Raw genomic sequence first — 24,720 nt, 5'->3', positions numbered from 1 at the left:
CTGGGTCAAAATAGTTTAAAGATTGTTTTTTTTATTGTGAGACGAAGCTAGAACTTTAACTAACAAATCGCAATTAGAATAACGCTGTTTCATCAATAAAAACGAGATTGATAATCTGCTTAATAAATCATATATCAAATTATTCTTAATTTCGCAATCGATTTCCTCAACTAATGCAAATGCTTTGAAAACTGCGATTTACTAAAATATTTCTATTTGACTTTGTTTTTTTAAAACTTTCTTTTAAAGCATTTTTCAGCTGAAATGAAATGAAGTGGATGAAACAGTGATTGGAATAATTGCTTAAATTTGTGCTACAATAAGTTGCTATCGAAGTAATCATGTTGAGAATATTCACTGTAACCGGAACTTTATTTCGATGCTTGTAGTATACTTCTTCTCAACAGATTCCATAGATCAGATAAAAAGAGATCATTCACTAGACTTTATTGTTTTTTCATGATTCGTAAAATTTTAAAGGATGTTTACCTCAGCAACCAGGGACTTTACTACTCAAGCGTTCGAGGTGTATGTCCAAACCTATGTCTCATTACCGAGAATGTTGTCGAATAAACCCCAGAAGGAGATAATTACACTTTGGCAATCATACGATAGAATAATGTTCATGGTAATCCAAAAATATCGCAGCACTTATACACAACGAAAACATCACTCACAAAAATGCAAAAACAAGAATCGCAACTCATGTAGAATACCCAGAGAGGCCTTTGCTTGACATGGTTACGCGAAGTATCTAACTCTGCGGACATACAGCGAAATGCGACAAGAATCGTCGATCGCGCACGTGAAAGAAATCTCGAAAGAAAGCGGATTTTCTCTCTTGGCGGCCACACACATAAAAAAAACTTCCTGTCCCGATATTTATCTACTAAATACATTAACTGATATAACATTTCGGTGGAGCTTTTCGAAAGCGGTCATAATTCGGCTTCTAAAACATCTATTTTCAAAAATACTATTAAAATCTTACCCGCGCTATAAATCAAACATCCGAATTACGTTTTTAATAGCTTTTGCAGAGAACAGCAAACTGAAGAAACAATCTAAGCACAAAGCTAATCAATCAGTAAAAAAAAAAATCACAACTTATTCCAAAGGCCGCCTAAAATAGGCAATGCAATTTAGTTTTAAAATAATTGTACAAGCAGTGATAATGCTGAACACGAGTTAGCAATTTTAAAATATATATCCCATAAGAGCATACAAGAAAACTAGTAAGTAACAAATTCTTTATATTTTTTTTTCATTATAATTATAATCTGCAACTGGAAATATAATTTTAATAATCCTTGGCAAAATCGAATCGAAACCTGTTTCCATGTCACATGTATTTCATGAAGAAATGAAATTTGAGGAACGAATTCTCCTAAGTATTTAATAGTTCAATCTCTATAACCTGCATACATTTATTTAATAGTAACGTGTTTTCACAGATTTTGTTAAAACGCGATCAGGAGATAAATCCTAATATTTATCGACAGTAATGAAAAAGAATACCATGCTCTTGTTTAGAACAGAAACGCAACATTGAAATTTATTGCGTGATCAAGTTTCAATTTTAATCATTTTTATTATTTTTCTATACAAGTCTGATATAATTAACGTGTATAAAAAAGTCTGTTATATTTTACGTGTCTCAACTGGGTACGGAAAACTGAGCGTGAAAAAATTGATCAGCATTTTCCTACTGGATATTTTTTCCTTAAATAAAATTTGTTTTAATCAGCGTGTCCGTAGTTAATGTGTGCATTGATTTAATTCTGGAAGTTTGCTGATTCTTCAGGCGATCAGTATACAAGCAGTAGTAAAAGGAGAACGTAATTACGGAAATAAAATATTCCACAACGATATTAATGCCAAGTCATATAAGTAATCAAATTCATAACTTCAAATGTCTCAATTAGTTTAATATCACAGTTTGCCAATTTCCAGAGGCGTTACTCACGTTCGGTTTTAATGACAATCAAAATAACCTAACATTGGATTCAAAACCGTTAAAATCCTAATATTGTCACAAATCCTTTTCATAATAATTAGTATTATATTAAGCCCGGTCTGGGCACACCTAGGGTTCGCCGTTTGATTTTATGCAAGATTTCAAGGTAAAAATTTTAAACAAATATAGAATAGGAGAAGAATAAGAATAAGGAGATAATAATAATAATATAGAATAAGGAGATTAGCGTATAATAACATAGAAATTTCTTTTCAAACAATTCTTTTTATACCTTTAAAAAATCAGGAAGATTTCTTTAAAAAATGAGGGTTGTAACAACTAAACATGGCTAAGATATATCGACTGGTTTGTGTTGAGCTGCCATCTACTACAAATAAAGAAGGTTCAGAGTAACCTATAGTAACTTCTAAATCCTTTTTCATTCAATTTTTCTGTGCGTACAGAAGGAAATGTTTAGGTGTGTCCAAACCAAACACACTCTGCCATAAAGGGTTAAATATAAGTTAAAAAAATTCAATAGAGTTTGTAAAAAAGGTTAAAAACATTTATCCTAGAAATTTACTCATGGTTTCTTTTGATGTAAAATCATTATTCACCAATGTTCCAGTGGAGGGTGCATTAAGATGTCTAGAAACCAGACTTCGCGAATTTCTTTTCTCTTGCATCGAAATTGATGAGCTAATTTCTCTCACTCAACTCTGTTTGAAACAAACACATTTTTGTTTTCCAAAATAAATATCACGAGCAAACCGAGGGATTAACCATGGAAAGACCCCTAAGTCCCATCCTGGCTGATATCTACATGCATTATTACCCCCATAGCACAAAACATCCTCAGGATGTCCTATTTAAGTCGCAATATCCCGGGACATACTTAGGATGTCCTAAGGAGGTTGATTCTCAGATGTCCTGAGGAGATCGTAATTTAACATCCTGAGGATGTCTTATTTAAGTCGCTATGTCCCGGGATATGACAGGATGTCCTGAAGATGTTGATTCTCAGATGTCCTGAGGAGTTCACCAATTTCACATCCTGAGGACATTCATTTTGCATTGTCCGGAGGACTTTCGTTGTCAAACATTTTGAGGATATTTGTTCTCAAATTTACCAGTTTTAATTTTTTGACATTACACATCTGAAGCTTGCACATTATTTTATTTTTCATATGTATTTTACTAAGTTGTTTTTAAATGCTGTACATTAAAAATATTGATATGATTGATGATTTATTCTTGTTATTTTGTTATTAATTTTAACTGCTATTTTTTCTGACGTTTTTAAAAATTTATTTAGTTATGGAAAAGATTTTTTTCAATGGATTAGCATTTTCTAGAATATTTGCAAAATTCTAAATAACATATTTTTTTTATAAAAAATGTATAAATTACATGTATAATTACTTACAGATTACAAACCCTACTACAAATATAGGTAAAATTAGATATATATATATATATAATTACGGAAACGATTTTTTTTTTTTTAAATTTGGGTATAGAGACATTAGGTATTTTTTTGGAAGCAGGAAACGTGAAAAATTAGCAACTGCCTTCGCCGGGAATCGAAGGACGGACCTCTGGAATACCGGCCCAGTGTGCAGAACCACTACACCACGAAGACAACTAGATGTGGTGGTGGTGTATTTAATTATGGCAAAGCACACTAGGGCTATCTGCCTAAGGGGAGGGATGTCTTCGTGGAAGACTTTCTAAGGCAAAGTGGCTCGTATACACGTTACACGTGGGGAAAACCACGAAAACACCCATGCAGCCAGCCCATTCGCGGGATTCGAACCTCGGATCGCACTACCAGGGTTCAGCGACTTTACCGCTCGGCCGCTGGTGGGCCGAAGACACGCTAGGAAAGCGGGAGAAATACCTTATATTACTTCTCTTTTTAAAGGCCGACTTTTTTTTAAGGGGATCCAATCACTAAATCCTGGGTGTGGATATACCTCATCCAACACCTTTTTAGTTCGGGTGCCACTGTAGAGACATTAGGATTTTTTTGGGAAGCCGTAGAGATGAAAAATTAGCAACCGCCTTCGCCGTGAATCGAACCATGGACCTCTGAAATACCGGCCTAGCGTGCAGAACTATTACACCACGAAGGCACGCTAGGAAAGCGGGAGAAATACCTCATAAGGAAAATTTTTTTCCTCTAATTACAGGACAGAAAATGTTTTTCAATCGCGCGATCTGTTATTGATATTGAATTACAGTCGTGCGATAATTTCGCAGTAAAGATACATCTGTGATGACTATCCAAGATTCTAGAAACTTTGGTCTTATATAGAGATGGTCGTCTTATAGAAATAATGCTTAATATCAATATTTATTTATAATCTCAGAACTATTGGTCACTTTCAGAAGTTGTCGTTTGAGAGGCGATATTCTATATATTTATTTACTGATACTCTCAGATTCCAAAATTTGTTTATATTCTCAGAAACATTGGATGGTCTCATACATACAAAATTTTACATTTCATTAAAAATGAATTCGGCGTTATTTAACTATTTCCCTATTAATTAATTAATTAGATAACGAAAAAATTAGGAAATAGTACTGTTTAGTACGGAATAATGTAGGAAGTTCTACAGAACTATATTCTTTCGCGTCATTTCACATTGTATCCGGCAAACTTACTAGTTCTTCGTATTCTTCCGCAAATCCGTAAACATCTGTCTGATTTGAAACTACAATCTCAAATCCCAACCAGATCCTTTTGATCTTTGCCGCCTGGTAAAGTCCACTTGAAACAGCGCGGGTGTGGAAGGTTGATCGTGGCGAGGGGGAACCCGCAGAGAGTGTGGTATTCATTCTTGCTCTTGACTGTTGCGGTGTGCGTTTCAAAAGTAAAGCGCTTTTGCTCTGCTTATTTTTGTAGCTCTTATTTAATATTTTACAATATTCTTTTAGCTGTTATTTAAAATTTTACACTTTTCTTTTCAGAGTTTATCAGTTATTTTTTTCAGGTTTGACAAGTAAATTTTTTTTCAGGTTTTCCTTTCAGATTTTGCGGTGTGCGCTTCAAGTAAAGCATTTTTTCTCTTATTTTTGTAGCTCTTATTTAATATTTTACAATATTCTTTTCAGAATTTACGAGTTATTTTTTTTCAGGTTTGACAAGTTAATTTTTTTTTTCAGGTTTTCCTTTCAGATTTTGCGGTGTGCGCTTCAAGTAAAGCATTTTTTCTCTGCTTATTTTTGTAGCTCTTATTTAATATTTTACAATATTTTTTTAGCTGTTATTTAAAATTTTACAATATTCTTTTCAGAGTTTACGAGTTATTTTTTTCAGGTTTGACAAGTAAATTTTTTTTCAGGTTTTCCTTTCAGATTTTAAAAGCTATTATTTTTTTCAAATTTACAAGTTATTTACTATATCTTTTGCTTATCTGTGAGCTAATTTAAGATTTTACAATATTCTTTTCAGGTTTTACAAGTAAATTTTTTCAGGTTTTCCTTTCAGATTTTTCAAGTTAATTTTCTGTTTATTATCGTGCTTAACTTGATTATTATTTCAGAAGTAATAAGGCATATATATTCAGCACTGTTTTTATCCTTAATTAATAACTGGGCGTTATTAAAGTTTGATTTTTTACTTTTTGGGTAACAAACATTTCCATTAATTACCTTTTTTTCTATGTAAAAACTCTGGTTTGGGAATACTTACTTCGAGTACCAATTTTTATTTTTCATTGGTACAGAAGAAACTGAAAAGTATTTTTTTTTTTTTTTTCCCAAAACTGTTTCTTATGCTTGGTTGATTATAAATACAGCGTTATTGATATATATTTCCGTACAATAATTTTGGTTTTTTGTTATGAATATTATGCGCTAAGTTATACAGCTGCTATTTACAGCATATTTATATATACACACACCATGATAATGACTCTGTGTATTGATGCAATTTAAAAATCATCTAAATATTACTGTTTTTTCAAGTGTTCCTATTTAGATTGCCATTTGTATTTTTCTGATAACTACAGAGTTCTTATGTTGTTAAACTAATAACACTAAGAATATTTTATATACTAATATGTCATCGATAAGTTCCAGGTTTTGTTGTGCTTCTTGTGACTGCTCATTTTCTGTTAAAAGTAATTTATATAGACACATAAGAAATTTTCATTCTGAACATAAGTTGGAAACTTATAATGAAAGAGATTGTACTCTGTGTAATGAAAGGTTTACTTCTATGAAAGAGTTGCATGACCACATAGATTCTGTCCATACAGATATAAGGTTAAATTTTCAGGAACTTATTTTTCATTCTAAATCTGAATTCGAAAATTGGAAAGAAGATGTTGAAAAAAGTAGTCAGTCCTTTTTTACCAAACGAATGACTAAACCTTTGGCAGATGGGACAATTCGTAGTTATTTCTTATGTAATAGAAGTGGTTCATGTAAAATAAAAACTGACAGAATACGTCACATGAAATGTGGAGGTTCAATTAAAATAGGGAAAACATGTCCTGCTGAAATAAAAGTGTCAGAGAAAGAGATCGGGGATATTTTTGAAATTAAAGTTAGTTACCAATCGGTGCATGTTGGTCATAGGCATGAAGTTGGGAAATTGCCGCTCTCAAAAACTGAAAAATCTAAATTAGCAGGTATGATGCAGCAAGGTATTCCAAAAGAAAAGATTTTAATGTCCATTCAAAGTAGTTATTCACCAACAAAAAGAATTGGTGTTACTCACTTAAAAGATTTACAAAATATTTCTAGAGGTATTCAGGTAAATAATGAAATTGTTTTTGACACTAATGATGCAGTATCAGTGGACTTAAAAGTCCAGAAAATGAAAGCTGAATCTGGTTGTCCAATTTTGTTGTACAAGAAAGTTGGTGACGAACTGCCAGGTTTTCAAGGTGTATCAAGGGATGATTTCCTTTTAGGGGTTATGAATGGTGCCCAACTTAGGTTGCTGGAATTAAACAGCAGCTGTGTTATGATAGACTCTACTCATGGTATGAATCAGTATGGATTTCAATTAACTTCTGTACTTGTCAATGATGATAATCATGAAGGTTTTCCTGTTGCTATTTTGTATTCATCAAAAATAACAGCACAAACTTTTATACCATTTTTTTCAGCTATTAAAGATAGAGTTCCTAATCTTAAACCTAAGGTTTTCATGTCAGACGATGCTCCGGCATTTTATAATGCATGGTGTCAGGTTTTTGGTGAAGTTGATAAGTGTCTTTTGTGTAGCTGGCATGTTCGCAGAGCATGGAATAAAAACTTATCTAAAATAAAAAACAGTGACTTAAGGTTAAAAATTGCAAATGAGTTAGTGCAAATAATGCACGAAATTGACATAGTGTCTTTCAAAAGAATTTCGGATATCTTTGTCACCAGCTGTTTGTCTAATGAAGAAACAAAAGCTTTTGGAGAATATTTCTACAAAAATTATATGTCTCAGCCTGAGAAATGGGCCTATTGCTATCGAATTGGATTAGGGGTAAATACAAACATGAAAGTTGAAAGGTGGCACAAGCAGCTTAAGTATGAACATGGTAATGCAAAGGTGATAAAGAGACTAGATTATTCTTTATCTTTGGTGTTAAATGCTATTGCAAGGAAACTGATGAATCATGTAATATCTTTAGAACGTCATAAATTGACAACTAGGGTCACAGAAATTCGTAAACGACACAGACAGAGTATGAGTATGCCTGAATATCAGGTAATTGAAATCGAGCCTAAGGAACAGTGGTCAGTTTCGAAGGCTGTTAGTTCAAGAGAAATTACATTTTATGATGTTCGGTTTCATGATCCTTGTGCATGTAGCATAAGGTGTGATGACTGTAATATTTGTATTCATGCATTCTCCTGTACTTGTATTGATTATAGTATCCGTTTCAGTATTTGTAAGCATATTCATCACGTATGTCAAAACCAGGTAACTGAAGTTCAGAGATCTGGTGTGTCAGAAAATGATGAGTTTCATTCAGATAATTTGGTAATTGATGTGACTCAGAGGGATTCCAGGCATGCCGAAGAACGTTCGGCGATAATTAATGAAATAACGAGTGAACAAAATGCTGAAAGTTGCGAAAGTATTAGACAGGAAACAATGAAATTGTTTGAGAATTTATCAAAGAATGTTGCAACTATTGAAGGTCTTAGAGCATTAAGGGGTGATGTGTTGTCGTTATATGCTAAATATCAGTCAAATTACTTTATTCCTGTATCCTCTACTAATAATCGAAATATAAACCCACAAGGGAGATTTTAGAAGATATGTGTGTTTTACGTTAAATAACTTCTGTATTTTATGTAATATGTATTACTTTTTCCTAGGTTACGAGTATACAAATTTCTGTGTTTGATGTTGTATGTGTTACTTTCTCCTAGGCTATGAGTATATTATTATGGTATTTTTTTCTTGTTTGTAATATATAGAAATATAGCATATTTTCCAGTATAAAATTTCAGTTAACTTTTACTTAATAGTATGGGAAAGCAGATTTGTTTCATGCGTGATTCTTATAATACTTGAAAATGAATGAATTTTAATCTGTAAACAATTTTTTTTTTTTTTGTTAATATTGAAATATACCTTTGTTTTTCTTTTAGATACACTTTTAGGCACATGTGTGATCATATCAGACGACATGCAGTAGAAAAAAGTATGCATAAATTTTCCCATAATATTATTCCATATTGCTTTATTTGAAGTACTGGGTCATTGTGCTGCTTCAGTGAACCTTCATAAATATGCGTTTGAAATTTGACTATTCAGTGCGGGAATTGGAGTTATACTTTAAAAAATCATGTTCCTTCATTTCAAAAAAACTTCAGGATAGTAATTTTCATTGTCATACTACATGTTATATCTCAGTGTAAAGGGTAACGAACAAAATAAGTTATTATTTGTATCTGTTTTTTAAGCATAATAGTTTTATTCATTTTAGTAGTGCATGAATAAAAGATGGTATGTGTTACTTCAATTTATCTAAATTTTTCATTGTTATACTGCATGTTATATCTCAGTGTAATGCTTGAATGAAAGATGGTATGTGCATTCCTTCATTTTAACAAAACTTAAAAAATAGTATTTTTCACCATTGTACTGTTTGTTATTTCTCAATGTAAAACGTAACAAGGGGGAAAAACTGGTATGTGCATCTGTTTTTTAAGCATGGTAATTATTTCTTTAGTGATCCATATATAGAAGGTGTTAGATCAAGTTATAACAAATCTAATTTTACTAGACCTCTCCCCCCTCCAGGTGTAGAAAAGTTTCAAGTGTTGAAAGTTTTTTTGCAAAATTAATTCACTTCTGATAAACTTATCATTAATTTTTACACATTTTACTACTGTGTAATTAACCTGTATTTATGGCAAAAAATGTACTATAATTTTGCATCTGGTGAGTAATATCATATGCTTCTTCTAAGAATATTACTTTAACTTTTGCCATAATTTGTGTATTTAAGGTATACAGAACTGTTATTCTGATATACTTAAAAGTGTTTAACTCGATCAATTAATGGATACAGATATTTGACAGTTATTTTTCGAAGATATTTGTCATGTCGGTTCTAATTATTCTTCTAATAAAAGTATGTTAAAATGTAGTGAATCATGAGACTAAATGATTTTTATTGTCATGATTTGCCCGGGCTGAAGAACGTACTTTCCGCCCGGTGGAAATTGTCAGCAAACTGTCCTGAACAGGCTTTTTGTTGATAATGACTTCCAGGCTTATCAGTACCTCCTTTTGAGTGGAGGGTATGCAATTCTAGTACCCAATTTAAATTACATTGTAATTGTATTATGGTTATTGTAATAGGTTATTGTAATTGCATTGTAATTATATTGTATTTGTGAACTCTTAATTTCATTACTTTATGTGATTATGCTATAAGTGCATAATCTAATTGCAATGATATAATCTAATCACAATTATGAATTAATTATAATTCCAGTTACACCTTAATTAGAGGCCATTTTAATACTTTTAAATTTTTGTGAAAAAAATACTTATTAAGGTTCATTTGAAGGAAACTATGCACAAATACTAAAAGAGAAATGCTACATTTACATATTTTGTACAGTTACTTCAGCAAACATGTTGAGGCCACAAACAAGTTGGCACATTAATTGTGCCTACTCCAAAAAGCTTATATTTTCGATAACTTTGCACCAAGAAGGAAGCGGCAGTCTAGCTAGGCCAAAGCGTTTAACCTCCCAGCTCGCGCGCTTGACAATTTTACACGAGCATGCGCACGTCGTATTTTTCACGACAACTGTTACTATACCATTTTTGGCACGAAAAATGACAGAAATGAGTGAATGTTGGTAATAAATTTGTTAAAACATAATATATTAACCTTATTATTGTAAACTACAAATGATGTCACATTTAAATGATAGTAAATTATTTTTAAATGCTTATATTAGTTAGGTGGAAAAGAAATGATGTATTTTATTATAGAAATTTAAAACTTTATTATTTAATAACTATATTTTAAAATCCAAGTTAGTTTCAATGTTCATCTGTCCTGTTGATTTATCATCGAATCGAAGATAACTTGTCAGAAATTAAAATCTCTTGTAGCTCATCACAGCTCTCGTTATTTCAATTCCAGTGCCATCACTTGAGAACAATTCTTTCGCATTTGCATGGTGTCCTTTTTTTTATTCCTATGGTATATAACAATCTAAAGTAGGCCATCATTTCCACTCAGTGCAGTCTCTATCTCTTCAGTATTTTACCTTTTAGTAAACTTGTATATTTATTTGACATTCCAAAATTTCATCAAGCATATTTATATCAACTATTTTCAAAAATGTTCCTATTTCATCCTTTATATCCTTAGCATGGTGTTGTAGGCCAGGTTAATGCTCACAATATTCGTCTTTGAGCAGTTTGTATACTTCTGATTTTGCCACTTAGAAGATTTATCTTTACTAACATAGAATATATCATCATCCTTCCATTTTTCTATATCATTATTACTATCATCATCTGAAATATAATGTTCAGATTTACTGCTGATATTATTTATCTCGATATTTTCCTCACACAGATCGCTATTATTCTGGCATCCAAAGGTTTCCTTGTCTTCTTTTTCTTCATCAAATAATTCTTGAAGAATGCGAGCAAAATCAGCTGGTTGCACATATTTTTTTGCCGTGAAAAACTGATATAAAAATTATAGAGTCAAATTTATACAAATTTAAATAATACACATCAATTAATAGAACAAAATTACAAAATATTTGAAAAAAAATACTTTCCGAATTTTCACCTACGACCATGCGCGTGTCGTAACTTTTACGAAGAAGCTGCCACGTAGCGCTAAAGCCCAGTTAAAAAAAAACTCATATAACTTCCTGTTGGCAGATTACATGATGTGGGGAAGGGTTGAGAGGAGGAATAGAAATGGCATTCAGACGCCTCAGCTGTGATATGCGAGAAGTGTGCATTAAAAACCGAATTTGTCGTAAACTTTGTGCATAGCGCGCGTGTTGGAAGGTTAAAGCAAGTGCGTTATGTTCAGGTTGACATCTTAATTCAAACTGTGTATGACTGAATTAGTTTTGGTTCTCAATGCATTTTGATTGAATAGTTAATACTTCTGTAAAATTATTATCAGCTGCAGAGTTTTAATTCCATTTATATCACCAGAATTATGTAAGAGTCAAATGACATATATTTTTCTCGAAATGACGCAGTGCAAATACAGGTTACTATTTTTATAATACAGAAGGGAATTAATTTTTGCTGCTAATTTAATCTTTTACATATTCTTGATTTTTCTTACATACATATACGCTACTAACATTGTAACAAGTACTTTCTTGTCACAATGCTGCTCAAACTGTAGCATTTTCTGATAGAATGCATGTGTTGCCTAAAACCGAATGTAATGACCATTTTCAGAATAATTTCCTATAACAATAAATTGTTGTAACTTTTAAAGCATTAATCTAATTAGTCGATTTTATTGAAGAAAAAATTTGCTGATATTGGAAAGCTAAAATATGTTTTGAATTATAATGAATGCTGCGAGACTTTGGCAGACCGAATAGCTCTAGTAAAATTCAGGATCATGGTTATTTAAAGGAAAGCGATATAGGAATTGAATACAAGTGTGAAAAGAGAATGCTTTCATGATGAAACATGGGATACATGTAGATAAAGTGTTAATAGTATATAGTAGAAAACACTGAGGACTAATTTAAACACATCACACCTATATGTAATGTTCTTCACATTATCTGAATCAATATTAATTTTTTAAGTCTCAAAAATAATGTAAAAAAAAAAATTGTTGTCTGAAAACTTATAGCATAATACCTCAATGAAAACGCTACTATTAAAAGATTTTAAAATTAGAAGATCGAAAATAATTTTAAAAGTTAGAAAACCATAATGTTATTCCACCTTTTAAATGAAATAACATCAACTGTGTCCACATCCTAAAATTAAATTTGCATTGCTATTTAGTTATTTTAACACATAAATCAACTCAAAACGAATCATATGTCTACAGTAGACAATTATAAGTAATATAAAAGAAAAAGAGAGAGATGAGATTAGTCGGAGTAAAAATATTCACGTTGAATTAAAATGGAAAGAATTTTAAAATAATACAGCAGTTCGGTTTAAATTATTCCATAGCAAGAAGAATTGCCTCATATGAGCATACAAAATGTCAGAATGGTAAAAGCATGCAGTATCATTTTTTTTTATTATTTGAACACTTTTAAAGATTTGATTGATGAATTCACATCAGTCAAATACTTTATTACTTACTCACCTTTGCCTATCTATATTTATACGTGTACTGCCAAGTACACGTATAAATTTATACGTGTACTTGGCAGTACACGTATAAATATCTCACAAAAAGAAAAAAGAAAAAAAAACTGAAGAAAGTTGCTAATGATCCCACCAGAGAAATCAAAAATAGGCTTTACATCTAAAATCATCCTGCACACTTTCAAGAAACGCTTCAATTTTTATTCTGACATTTATTTTTTTATTTTGTTCAATCAAATGTCTCATAAATCATTCCAAGATGTCAATATGCAGTTTCTTGCAAGCAGGAAACACAGCAGTGGTTGGGTGAATATGATTGCTGAATAATGGAAGTTTGTTCCCATGCTAATGGGTTGGCTTTCCGCATATGTAACATGAATACAAGCATGTTACCCTTAGAAAGTTCTCCACATGGGCAGTGGCACAGCAAGGAGGGCGAGGGTTCTATCATGACCCGTGCATCTCTGGCAGAAGATATGCCAAATGGTCTCCAAGACAAACACGATTTTCTGGAAAATTTCAGTCTTTATTTTGCTCGATTTCTAGGAAATATATTAAAAATTAATTTAATATTTCTATTGTAATTAATTATTCCTTTCTTTCATCCTTACCTGACAAAATACATTATAAATAATGTTTTCGTAAATCGGTTAAACATCTCCGTATACAAAACATTCCTCGTTCTTTCTGAACGCTTTATTTTTCTAAAATAGTGATATGTTTTTATTTTCTAAACGAAATGCACATACAGCTGAAACTTATTTTAAAACGATAACAAACAATGCACTATAGTCTTTTATTATATTAGAAGCCCTTTGACCTTGAACAGTGGCGTAAATAAGGGTATGCAAGGAATGCAGTCGCATAGGGGGCCCATGAATGCCCTGCTGAACTACATTTACATATTTAAACTTGAAACACGTATAAAAATGATGTATTCGAGTAGTTTAGTATACCAAAAAGTTTTCTTAAAAGTGTGTGTGTGTATGTGATTATAGGAAATTCTCGAGGGCTATCTGCCTAAAGGGAGGGATGCCTTCGTGGAGGGCTTTCTAAGGGAAAGTGGCTCGTATACACGTTACATATGGGGAAAACCACGAAAACGCCCATGCAGCCAGCCCGTTCCCGGGATTTGAACCTCGGACTGAACTACCAGTGTTCAGCGACTTTACCGCTCTTTCTTCAAAGAAGGGGGACAAAACTTTACCATACATATTTTCTAAAAAAATTGTATGTTGGATTGGCGCAGGTTTTATATAGAAATTGGAAATATACTTGCATGTAAAACCTACTGGATTTTATTTAAAAATCTCTGCAAATCTAAACTTTCTCCCCCCCCTTTTTTTAAACACAGTAAATTTATTGGGGAGGGGGGGGGGGGACAGGAAATCTTTTTGCACAGGGGACCGAGAGTTCTTGCTACGAAACTGACCTTGAACTATTATTAATTCCGCGGCCAAACTGTAAAGATAGATATTTTTATTATGCATTTTTTAACATCAACATGGCGATTCAATTATTCGACAAATTGTTAAGAATTGAAGAGATAGACAATATTCAAATTTTATTGCTATACTAACGGGCTGCGGCCGAAACAAAATTTATAATTATGTTTCACATCTGTACACTTATTATTTTCAAGCAGCAATCAATTCGTAACTAATTTATTGTTGCCAAACCAGGAAAAAAAACTTTTGACACTTCAACAAGTTAACACGCATGACGTCATGATTTAAATTTAATGAAATATAACAACTTTTTCTCAGTGTCAATAAAACAACTAATGTGGCAGTCAGTTATACTAACCTGAAGCAAAAAAGGGCTAAAGACCTTACGGTTCTGGAACTTTCCACAAACATACTCGTACAGCTTTTCTCAGTATCACACAGCGCAATCAGTAGTTAAAATTTCAAACTACTAAGAAAGTTAACGCCATGCAAAGCGTATCAAAAAGGCGAATCTCTGTCAAATGTCTAAATACTCCGAATTCAGCTCTAGACTAAAATTGAGAAAATGACGCTCTCTCTGTTCTCGATAGTTTTACGCCGGTCACTGAGAAATCTCTAGTACCTTCCACTTCTCGTAATTACTGGAAGGCATATAAGAGCTGGATTCGGTTGCGTGATGACCACTACACCACAAAAGCATGCTAAGAGGGCGGTCTGTTCCCAGGTATCACTTGAAAGCTCCTGTTGTTGTTACTTATGCTTAACTCCTGTTGTTGTTACTATAGCTTAACTCCTGTTGTTGTTACTTATGCTCAGTTGCCGTAACATCAACCCAAGCGCACGAAATACCTCGTGGCAAGGAACGGTCCGCCCCAAATTTTGATGGAGAGCACACCGGGGGAACGGGTCCGAGGGTCTCCTACCCTCTCCCTTTCCACCAAACTACACGAGAGGACTTTCGGCTCGCCGCATAATTAGACTGCCGCCATGCCGCACCGACACTATACATTTACAAACTGCCATGCTTTCCAATCTCCGGGATTAGAACCCGGGACATTCGGCAGTCAGCGACGCTAACCACTAGACCATTTCTTCCATGTTGTACTTGAAAAATAAATACAGAACAAAATTAAAATTGGATCCTAATTTATGGTTAAAACTAATCGAACTAAGACCAGACGTAACGAAATTGATCTGTCTCAAACAGGGCCAAATCTCACACTAAATTTTAGAATTAACGTATTATAACTTAAATTTTGCTAATTAAAATGGCAACCAATTTTTAATCTAATATTTTTTGTGTGCATATTTAATACAAATATCCAATAGGTTGTGCAAATGGCAAATATAGATTAGATTTTTTTTAATATTTCTATTGAGATATAGAAAAAAAAAATCATTTCTTGATTATGCATTGTACTTATTTTGAAAATATTTTGATTCTTAGAGCAGACGTATGAAAATAATTTAAATACTTCCGCCATAAGAACAGGACCGAAACAGTCTTGATCCGAAAGAAATATTGACCTTGGGTGAATAACTTAAAAGCATGCTAAATTATGTATTGCAAAGGGGAAATTATCATAAGCGACAAAATTATTTAAATCTGAATTAATTAACTCGCGTTATTGTCTGCCCAGATAAATATTTTATACACGTTTTGTAACAATTAAGTTTTGATTAATCACGTTTTCATTCCCGATTAGTCCGAAAAGTGTAAAATCCCGATTAGCCCAGATAATGTGGATTGCCTTGTATGAGTGAAAATACATATAAAGAAGCATCTATAATTATTTCGTAAAATTTATTGTGAAGAAAATTTTCGGTCTTAATTGCATTATTAATTATTGTGTTATTACGTTATTAATAACAGTGTTTGAGAAATAAGGTCCTTTCGATACACAGTCTCGCGCTCTGGAAACAAAAAGTTTTTTTTTTCCCTTAAATCCTTCTTAGAGTGTTACTATTGCTAGCTTTTAAATCGTTTAGTTTTTTTAATCAAAAATTCGTTGAAGTGTTGCAAAATATGAAATCGATAAAAGAACAAATTTCAAATTCAAATTAGGGCGTCCACATGCCCATATTTTACGGAAGATTACGTTATTGAAATTTTTATGGCTCTAGGTACCGTTGTTTTATCACAATGCGAAAAACATACATACCTTTATGCAGATTCTTCATTATTTAATTTCTTTAAATATAATACAGGGAAATAATATGTGGTGGCAACGATTTAAAAAGTGATATAGCCTTTCAAAATTTTCGACGCAAAATCCCAAAACGAATTTAATAGTCCTTGTGGGCAAATTACTCCTTTGGACTAAAAAAAAAATAAAATAAAAGAACAGGGGCATGAACTTTCATCACAGACAGATCAAATTTTTAAAGTTGTTTTGCAGATTATTTATTTTTTATTTAATTACTCATTTCGTGCTCCGTCGTTAGGTACTTCAAGGCAAGGATTAATGCCCGTGAGGTACATTCTAAAGGAAACTGGCTAGTATCCACGTTACAGATGGGAAAACTACGAAAATAATCCGTAGCCAATACGTTCGAGGTGCTCGAATCTGGAACGAGTTACCAGTTTGCAGCGGTTTTTACAGCTGGGCTGCTCGCTGTATTTTCCCAACTTAAAACATAATTTGCAATGCTTTCTTAACGATTAAAAGGTGTATTTAATATGATGTATTTAATTATGGCAAAGCACACGAGGGCTATCTGCCTAAGGGAAGGGATGCCTTCGTGGAGGACTTTCTAAGGGAAACTGGCTCGTATACACGTTACGCATGGGGAAAACCACGAAAACGCCCATGCAGCCAGCCCGTTCGCGGGATTTGAACCTCGGACCGAACTACCAGTGTTCAGCGAATTTCCTTTACTTGCATACACACACACACAAAAAAAAAAAAAAAAAAAAAAAAAAAAAAAAAAACTCTAATTTCAAATTATCTTTTGATCAATCGGAAAAGTCACTAAACATTGGTAGTTCGACCCGAGTTTCTAATCCAAGAAATTCCCCCAGCTCTTTCTTTTTTCACACTCATTTACTGTGTAAAAATGCATCGTAAAAGTTTCAATTCATGAAGCAAAAATATATTTTTAATTTATTCTTTAAAAATATTGGAAAATTTTTCACCTTTACCTTAGCATATCTTTTTACAAATCCCTTTAATAAGAAAAAATAACGAAAGAAAGTAACTCATATTCGATGATTGATACCTCGGTCCAAATTTATTGTAACCTTTTCCAAAAGCATATAAGGTATTTCTCCCGCTTTCCTAGCGTGCCTTCGTGGTGTAGTGGTCAGCACACTGAGCCTTATTTCAGACCTCCGTGGTTCAATTCCCGGCGAAGGGTTTGCTTCATCTTGCCTGCTTTCAATTAATTCTAATGTCTCTACAGTGGCGCCCGAACTAAAAGGATTCTACACACCCAGGATTTCGCGATTGGGTCCCCTTAAAAACCCCAGTCGCCCTTTAAAAAGGGGTTGATATAAGGTATTTATCCCGCTTTCCTAACGTGCCTTCGTGGTGTAGTGCTCAGCACACTGAGCCGGTATTTCAAAGATCCGTGGTTCGATTCCCGGCAAAGGCGTTGCTTATTTTTCATCTTTCCTGCTCCAAAAAAATCCTAATGTCTCTACAAGCATAGAGTTTATATGGATATCAATAAATTAAGGATTATTTCTCCATCTAATTTTCTTAACATGTTTATTCCAGAATATTCTTTCCACACTGTAGCGCTTAACTTTATGAGTTTTCCATAATCATTCAATTTCTGTAGCTATGGTAACTTTGCATACCTTCTGACAAGGAGTTATATTTTTAACCACTGTATTTTAATTCCTGTTGACCATCAGTATATTATTCACTTGTTTCACAAGTGCAGATATTTATTTTCTACGCAAATCTACGTAAAATAGCAATAAAACTTCAGTTATGCGGTGCTCCTGATCGATTGCTTGTTTCAGATAGAATGAAATTAAGCTTAATGTTACTGTTAATTAGCTTGTTATTAATTTAATTGTACGTTTCTAATTAATTATATGTTCAGATATTTCCAAGTATATTACACAAACTTTTGCATCCCAATTTTGAGTTTTTGGTTAAAAAAATAAGCTTTTATTTACTGAGAGGCCTGATTAATTACATTAGTTTGCAGTACTGTTATCTTAATTCTTTCCTTCTAGATAAATTTTAGAAAAAACTTCTTAGCATAATAATTTAAATTTTTTTTACAATTCATACGTCAGTGTTCCAAACGCATAGTAATGTTGTTATAATAGATTTCATGCTAACCTTTTTTTAAATTTAACTATTAATTTCTGCAAACATTTACATGATTACTTTAATTAACCAAAAATATTTCTAGCACACTTTAACACACTTTCATTCGGAATAATCTTTTGCACGGCAGTGAACTATATTCAATTTTCCAGTCTAGTTCAGACATCTTGACTATTATTGATGCAATTTATAAAAAATATAATTGGTATGCTTTATAATTATTTAATTCATAATACTATTATAATACTCTTTGCTCTAATATTGTAGTTAAAGAAATGTTTGTAATGCTGATTTCAAACGCATATTTATGAAGGTTCACTGAAGCAGCACAATGACCCAGTACTTCAAATAAAGCAATATGGAATAATATTATGGGAAAATTTATGCATACTTTTTTCTACTGCATGTCGTCTGATATGATCACACATGTGCCTAAAAGTGTATCTAAAAGAAAAACAAAGGTATATTTCAATATTAACAAAAAAAAAAAAAAAAAAATTGTTTACAGATTAAAATTCATTCATTTTCAAGTATTATAAGAATCACGCATGAAACAAATCTGCTTTCCCATACTATTAAGTAAAAGTTAACTGAAATTTTATACTGGAAAATATGCTATATTTCTATATATTACAAACAAGAAAAAAATACCATAATAATATACTCATAGCCTAGGAGAAAGTAACACATACAACATCAAACACAGAAATTTGTATACTCGTAACCTAGGAAAAAGTAATACATATTACATAAAATACAGAAGTTATTTAACGTAAAACACACATATCTTCTAAAATCTCCCTTGTGGGTTTATATTTCGATTATTAGTAGAGGATACAGGAATAAAGTAATTTGACTGATATTTAGCATATAACGACAACACATCACCCCTTAATGCTCTAAGACCTTCAATAGTTGCAACATTCTTTGATAAATTCTCAAACAATTTCATTGTTTCCTGTCTAATACTTTCGCAACTTTCAGCATTTTGTTCACTCGTTATTTCATTAATTATCGCCGAACGTTCTTCGGCATGCCTGGAATCCCTCTGAGTCACATCAATTACCAAATTATCTGAATGAAACTCATCATTTTCTGACACACCAGATCTCTGAACTTCAGTTACCTGGTTTTGACATACGTGATGAATATGCTTACAAATACTGAAACGGATACTATAATCAATACAAGTACAGGAGAATGCATGAATACAAATATTACAGTCATCACACCTTATGCTACATGCACAAGGATCATGAAACCGAACATCATAAAATGTAATTTCTCTTGAACTAACAGCCTTCGAAACTGACCACTGTTCCTTAGGCTCGATTTCAATTACCTGATATTCAGGCATACTCATACTCTGTCTGTGTCGTTTACGAATTTCTGTGACCCTAGTTGTCAATTTATGACGTTCTAAAGATATTACATGATTCATCAGTTTCCTTGCAATAGCATTTAACACCAAAGATAAAGAATAATCTAGTCTCTTTATCACCTTTGCATTACCATGTTCATACTTAAGCTGCTTGTGCCACCTTTCAACTTTCATGTTTGTATTTACCCCTAATCCAATTCGATAGCAATAGGCCCATTTCTCAGGCTGAGACATATAATTTTTGTAGAAATATTCTCCAAAAGCTTTTGTTTCTTCATTAGACAAACAGCTGGTGACAAAGATATCCGAAATTCTTTTGAAAGACACTATGTCAATTTCGTGCATTATTTGCACTAACTCATTTGCAATTTTTAACCTTAAGTCACTGTTTTTTATTTTAGATAAGTTTTTATTCCATGCTCTGCGAACATGCCAGCTACACAAAAGACACTTATCAACTTCACCAAAAACCTGACACCATGCATTATAAAATGCCGGAGCATCGTCTGACATGAAAACCTTAGGTTTAAGATTAGGAACTCTATCTTTAATAGCTGAAAAAAATGGTATAAAAGTTTGTGCTGTTATTTTTGATGAATACAAAATAGCAACAGGAAAACCTTCATGATTATCATCATTGACAAGTACAGAAGTTAATTGAAATCCATACTGATTCATACCATGAGTAGAGTCTATCATAACACAGCTGATGTTTAATTCCAGCAACCTAAGTTGGGCACCATTCATAACCCCTAAAAGGAAATCATCCCTTGATACACCTTGAAAACCTGGCAGTTCGTCACCAACTTTCTTGTACAACAAAATTGGACAACCAGATTCAGCTTTCATTTTCTGGACTTTTAAGTCCACTGATACTGCATCATTAGTGTCAAAAACAATTTCATTATTTACCTGAATACCTCTAGAAATATTTTGTAAATCTTTTAAGTGAGTAACACCAATTCTTTTTGTTGGTGAATAACTACTTTGAATGGACATTAAAATCTTTTCTTTTGGAATACCTTGCTGCATCATACCTGCTAATTTAGATTTTTCAGTTTTTGAGAGCGGCAATTTCCCAACTTCATGCCTATGACCAACATGCACCGATTGGTAACTAACTTTAATTTCAAAAATATCCCCGATCTCTTTCTCTGACACTTTTATTTCAGCAGGACATGTTTTCCCTATTTTAATTGAACCTCCACATTTCATGTGACGTATTCTGTCAGTTTTTATTTTACATGAACCACTTCTATTACATAAGAAATAACTACGAATTGTCCCATCTGCCAAAGGTTTAGTCATTCGTTTGGTAAAAAAGGACTGACTACTTTTTTCAACATCTTCTTTCCAATTTTCGAATTCAGATTTAGAATGAAAAATAAGTTCCTGAAAATTTAACCTTATATCTGTATGGACAGAATCTATGTGGTCATGCAACTCTTTCATAGAAGTAAACCTTTCATTACACAGAGTACAATCTCTTTCATTATAAGTTTCCAACTTATGTTCAGAATGAAAATTTCTTATGTGTCTATATAAATTACTTTTAACAGAAAATGAGCAGTCACAAGAAGCACAACAAAACCTGGAACTTATCGATGACATATTAGTATATAAAATATTCTTAGTGTTATTAGTTTAACAACATAAGAACTCTGTAGTTATCAGAAAAATACAAATGGCAATCTAAATAGGAACACTTGAAAAAACAGTAATATTTAGATGATTTTTAAATTGCATCAATACACAGAGTCATTATCATGGTGTGTATATATATAAATATGCTGTAAATAGCAGCTGTATAACTTAGCGCATAATATTCATAACAAAAAACCAAAATTATTGTACGGAAATATATATCAATAACGCTGTATTTATAATCAACCAAGCATAAGAAACAGTTTTGGGAAAAAAAAAAAAAAAATACTTTACAGTTTCTTCTGTACCAATGAAAAATAAAAATTGGTACTCGAAGTAAGTATTCCCAAACCAGAGTTTTTACATAGAAAAAAAGGTAATTAATGGAAATGTTTGTTACCCAAAAAGTAAAAAATCAAACTTTAATAACGCCCAGTTATTAATTAAGGATAAAAACAGTGCTGAATATATATGCCTTATTACTTCTGAAATAATAATCAAGTTAAGCACGATAATAAACAGAAAATTAACTTGAAAAATCTGAAAGGAAAACCTGAAAAAATTTACTTGTAAAACCTGAAAAGAATATTGTAAAATCTTAAATTAGCTCACAGATAAGCAAAAGATATAGTAAATAACTTGTAAATTTGAAAAAAATAATAGCTTTTAAAATCTGAAAGGAAAACCTGAAAAAAAATTTACTTGTCAAACCTGAAAAAAATAACTCGTAAACTCTGAAAAGAATATTGTAAAATTTTAAATAACAGCTAAAAAAATATTGTAAAATATTAAATAAGAGCTACAAAAATAAGCAGAGAAAAAATGCTTTACTTGAAGCGCACACCGCAAAATCTGAAAGGAAAACCTGAAAAAAAAAATTAACTTGTCAAACCTGAAAAAAAATAACTCGTAAATTCTGAAAAGAATATTGTAAAATATTAAATAAGAGCTACAAAAATAAGAGAAAAAATGCTTTACTTGAAGCGCACACCGCAAAATCTGAAAGGAAAACCTGAAAAAAAATTTACTTGTCAAACCTGAAAAAAATAACTGATAAACTCTGAAAAGAAAAGTGTAAAATTTTAAATAACAGCTAAAAGAATATTGTAAAATATTAAATAAGAGCTACAAAAATAAGCAGAGCAAAAGCGCTTTACTTTTGAAACGCACACCGCAACAGTCAAGAGCAAGAATGAATACCACACCCTCTACCGGTTCCCCCTCGCCACGATCAACCTTCCACACCCGCTGTTTCAAGTGGACTTTACCAGGCGGCAAAGATCAAAAGGATCTGGTTTGGATTTGAGATTGTAGTTTCAAATCAGACAGATGTTTACGGATTTGCGGAAGAATACGAGGAACTAGTAGTTTGCCGGATACAATGTGAAATGACGCGAAAGAATATAGTTCTGTAGAACTTCCTACATTATTCCGTACTAAACAGTACTATTTCCTAATTTTTTCTTTATCTAATTAATTAATTAATAGGGAAATAGTTAAATAACGCCGAATTCATTTTTAATGAAATGTAAAATTTTGTATGTATGAGACGACCACCTTCCATCCAATGTTTCTGAGAATATAAACAAATTTTGGAATCTGAGAGTATCAGTAAATAAATATATAGAATATCGCCTCTCAAACGACCACTTCTGAAAGTGACCAATAGTTCTAAGATTATAAATAAATATTGATATTAAACATTATTTCTATAAGACGACCATCTCTATATAAGACCAAAGTTTCTAGAATCTTGGATAGTCATCAGAGATGTATCTTTACTGCGAAATTATCGCACGACTGTAATTCAATATCAATAACAGATCGCGCGATTGAAAAACATTTTCTGTCCTGTAATTAGAGAAAAAAATTTTCTTTATGAGGTATTTCTCCCGCTTTCCTAGCGTGCCTTCGTGGCGTAATAGTTCTGCACGCTGGGCCGGTATTTCAGAGGTCCGTGGTTCGATTCACGGCGAAGGCGGTTGCTAATTTTTCATCTCTACGGCTTCCCAAAAAAATCCTAATGTCTCTACAGTGGCGCCCGAACTAAAAAGGTGTTGGATGAGGTATATCCACACCCAGGATTTAGTGATTGGATCCCCTTGAAAGAAAGTCGGCCTTTAAAAAGAGAAGTAATATAAGGTATTTCTCCCGCTTTCCTAGCGTGTCTTCGGCCCACCAGCGGCCGAGCGGTAAAGTCGCTGAACCCTGGTAGTGCGATCCGAGGTTCGAATCCCGCGAACGGGCTGGCTGCATGGGTGTTTTCGTGGTTTTCCCCACGTGTAACGTGTATACGAGCCAGTTTCCCTTAGAAAGTCCTCCACGAAGACATCCCTTCCCTTAGGCAGATAGCCCTAGTGTGCTTTGCCATAATTAAATACACCACCACCACACCTAGCGTGTCTTCGTGGTGTAGTGGTTCTGCACACTGGGCCGGTATTCCAGAGGTCCGTCCTTCGATTCCCGGCGAAGGCAGTTGCTAATTTTTCATGTTTCCTGCTTCCAAAAAAATACCTAATGTCTCTATACCCAAATTTAAAAAAAAATTCGTTTCCGTAATTAAATATATCTATATCTAATTTTACCTATATTAGTAGGGTTTGTAATCTGTAAGTAATTATATTTTTATAAAAAAAATATATGTTATTTAGAATTTTGCAAATATTCTAGAAAATGCTAATCCATTGAAAAAAAATCTTTTCCATGACTAAATAAATTTTTAAAAACGTCAGAAAAAATAGCAGTTAAAATTAATAACAAAATAACAAGAATAAATCATCAATCATATCAATATTTTTAATGTACAGCATTTAGAAACAACTTAGTAAAATACATATAAAAATAAAATAATATGCAAGTTTCAGATGTGCAATGTCAAAAAATTAAAACTGGTAAATTTGAGAACAAATATCCTCAAAATGTTTGACAACGAAAGTCCTCCGGACAATGCAGAATGAATGTCCTCAGGATGTGAAATTGGTGAAATCCTCAGGACATCTGAGAATCAACATCTTCAGGACATCCTGTCATATCCCGGGACATAGCGACTTAAATAAGACATCCTCAGGATGTTAAATTACGATCTCCTCAGGACATCTGAGAATCAACATCCTTAGGACATCCTAAGTATGTCCCGGGATATTGCGACTTAAATAGGACATCCTGAAGATGTTTTGTGCTATGGGGGATGTGGA

At 32.6% G+C, this 24,720-nt stretch overlaps 1 long non-coding RNA gene across 3 annotated transcripts in view; it reads right to left on the bottom strand.

Annotated features, from left to right (window-relative positions):
- LOC146997862 (uncharacterized) overlaps positions 1 to 22,720 on the bottom strand; it is a 45,974-nt gene extending 23,254 nt beyond the window's left edge. Inside the window, exons 1-3 of one of the 3 annotated variants that reach the window (XR_015040916.1) lie at positions 22,684 to 22,720; positions 18,893 to 18,945; positions 10,410 to 11,142 (exon numbers count right to left, since the gene is read on the bottom strand). This is a non-coding gene — a long non-coding RNA (uncharacterized LOC146997862). Of the gene's footprint in view, positions 1 to 4,627; positions 4,802 to 10,409; positions 11,143 to 18,892; positions 18,946 to 22,683 lie in introns of those variants that run through there. The other 2 variants (XR_015040915.1, XR_015040914.1) reach the window with 2 other exon arrangements.
- Between the last annotated feature and the right edge of the window lie 2,000 nt (positions 22,721 to 24,720).

The sequence above is a fragment of the Stegodyphus dumicola genome, chromosome 4 (assembly GCF_044657685.1).
Source record: "Stegodyphus dumicola isolate Sdum_Otavi_A_Nest chromosome 4, ASM4465768v1".
Classification (NCBI taxonomy): domain Eukaryota; kingdom Metazoa; phylum Arthropoda; class Arachnida; order Araneae; family Eresidae; genus Stegodyphus; species Stegodyphus dumicola.
This window is presented reverse-complemented; position numbering and strand designations above follow the sequence as displayed.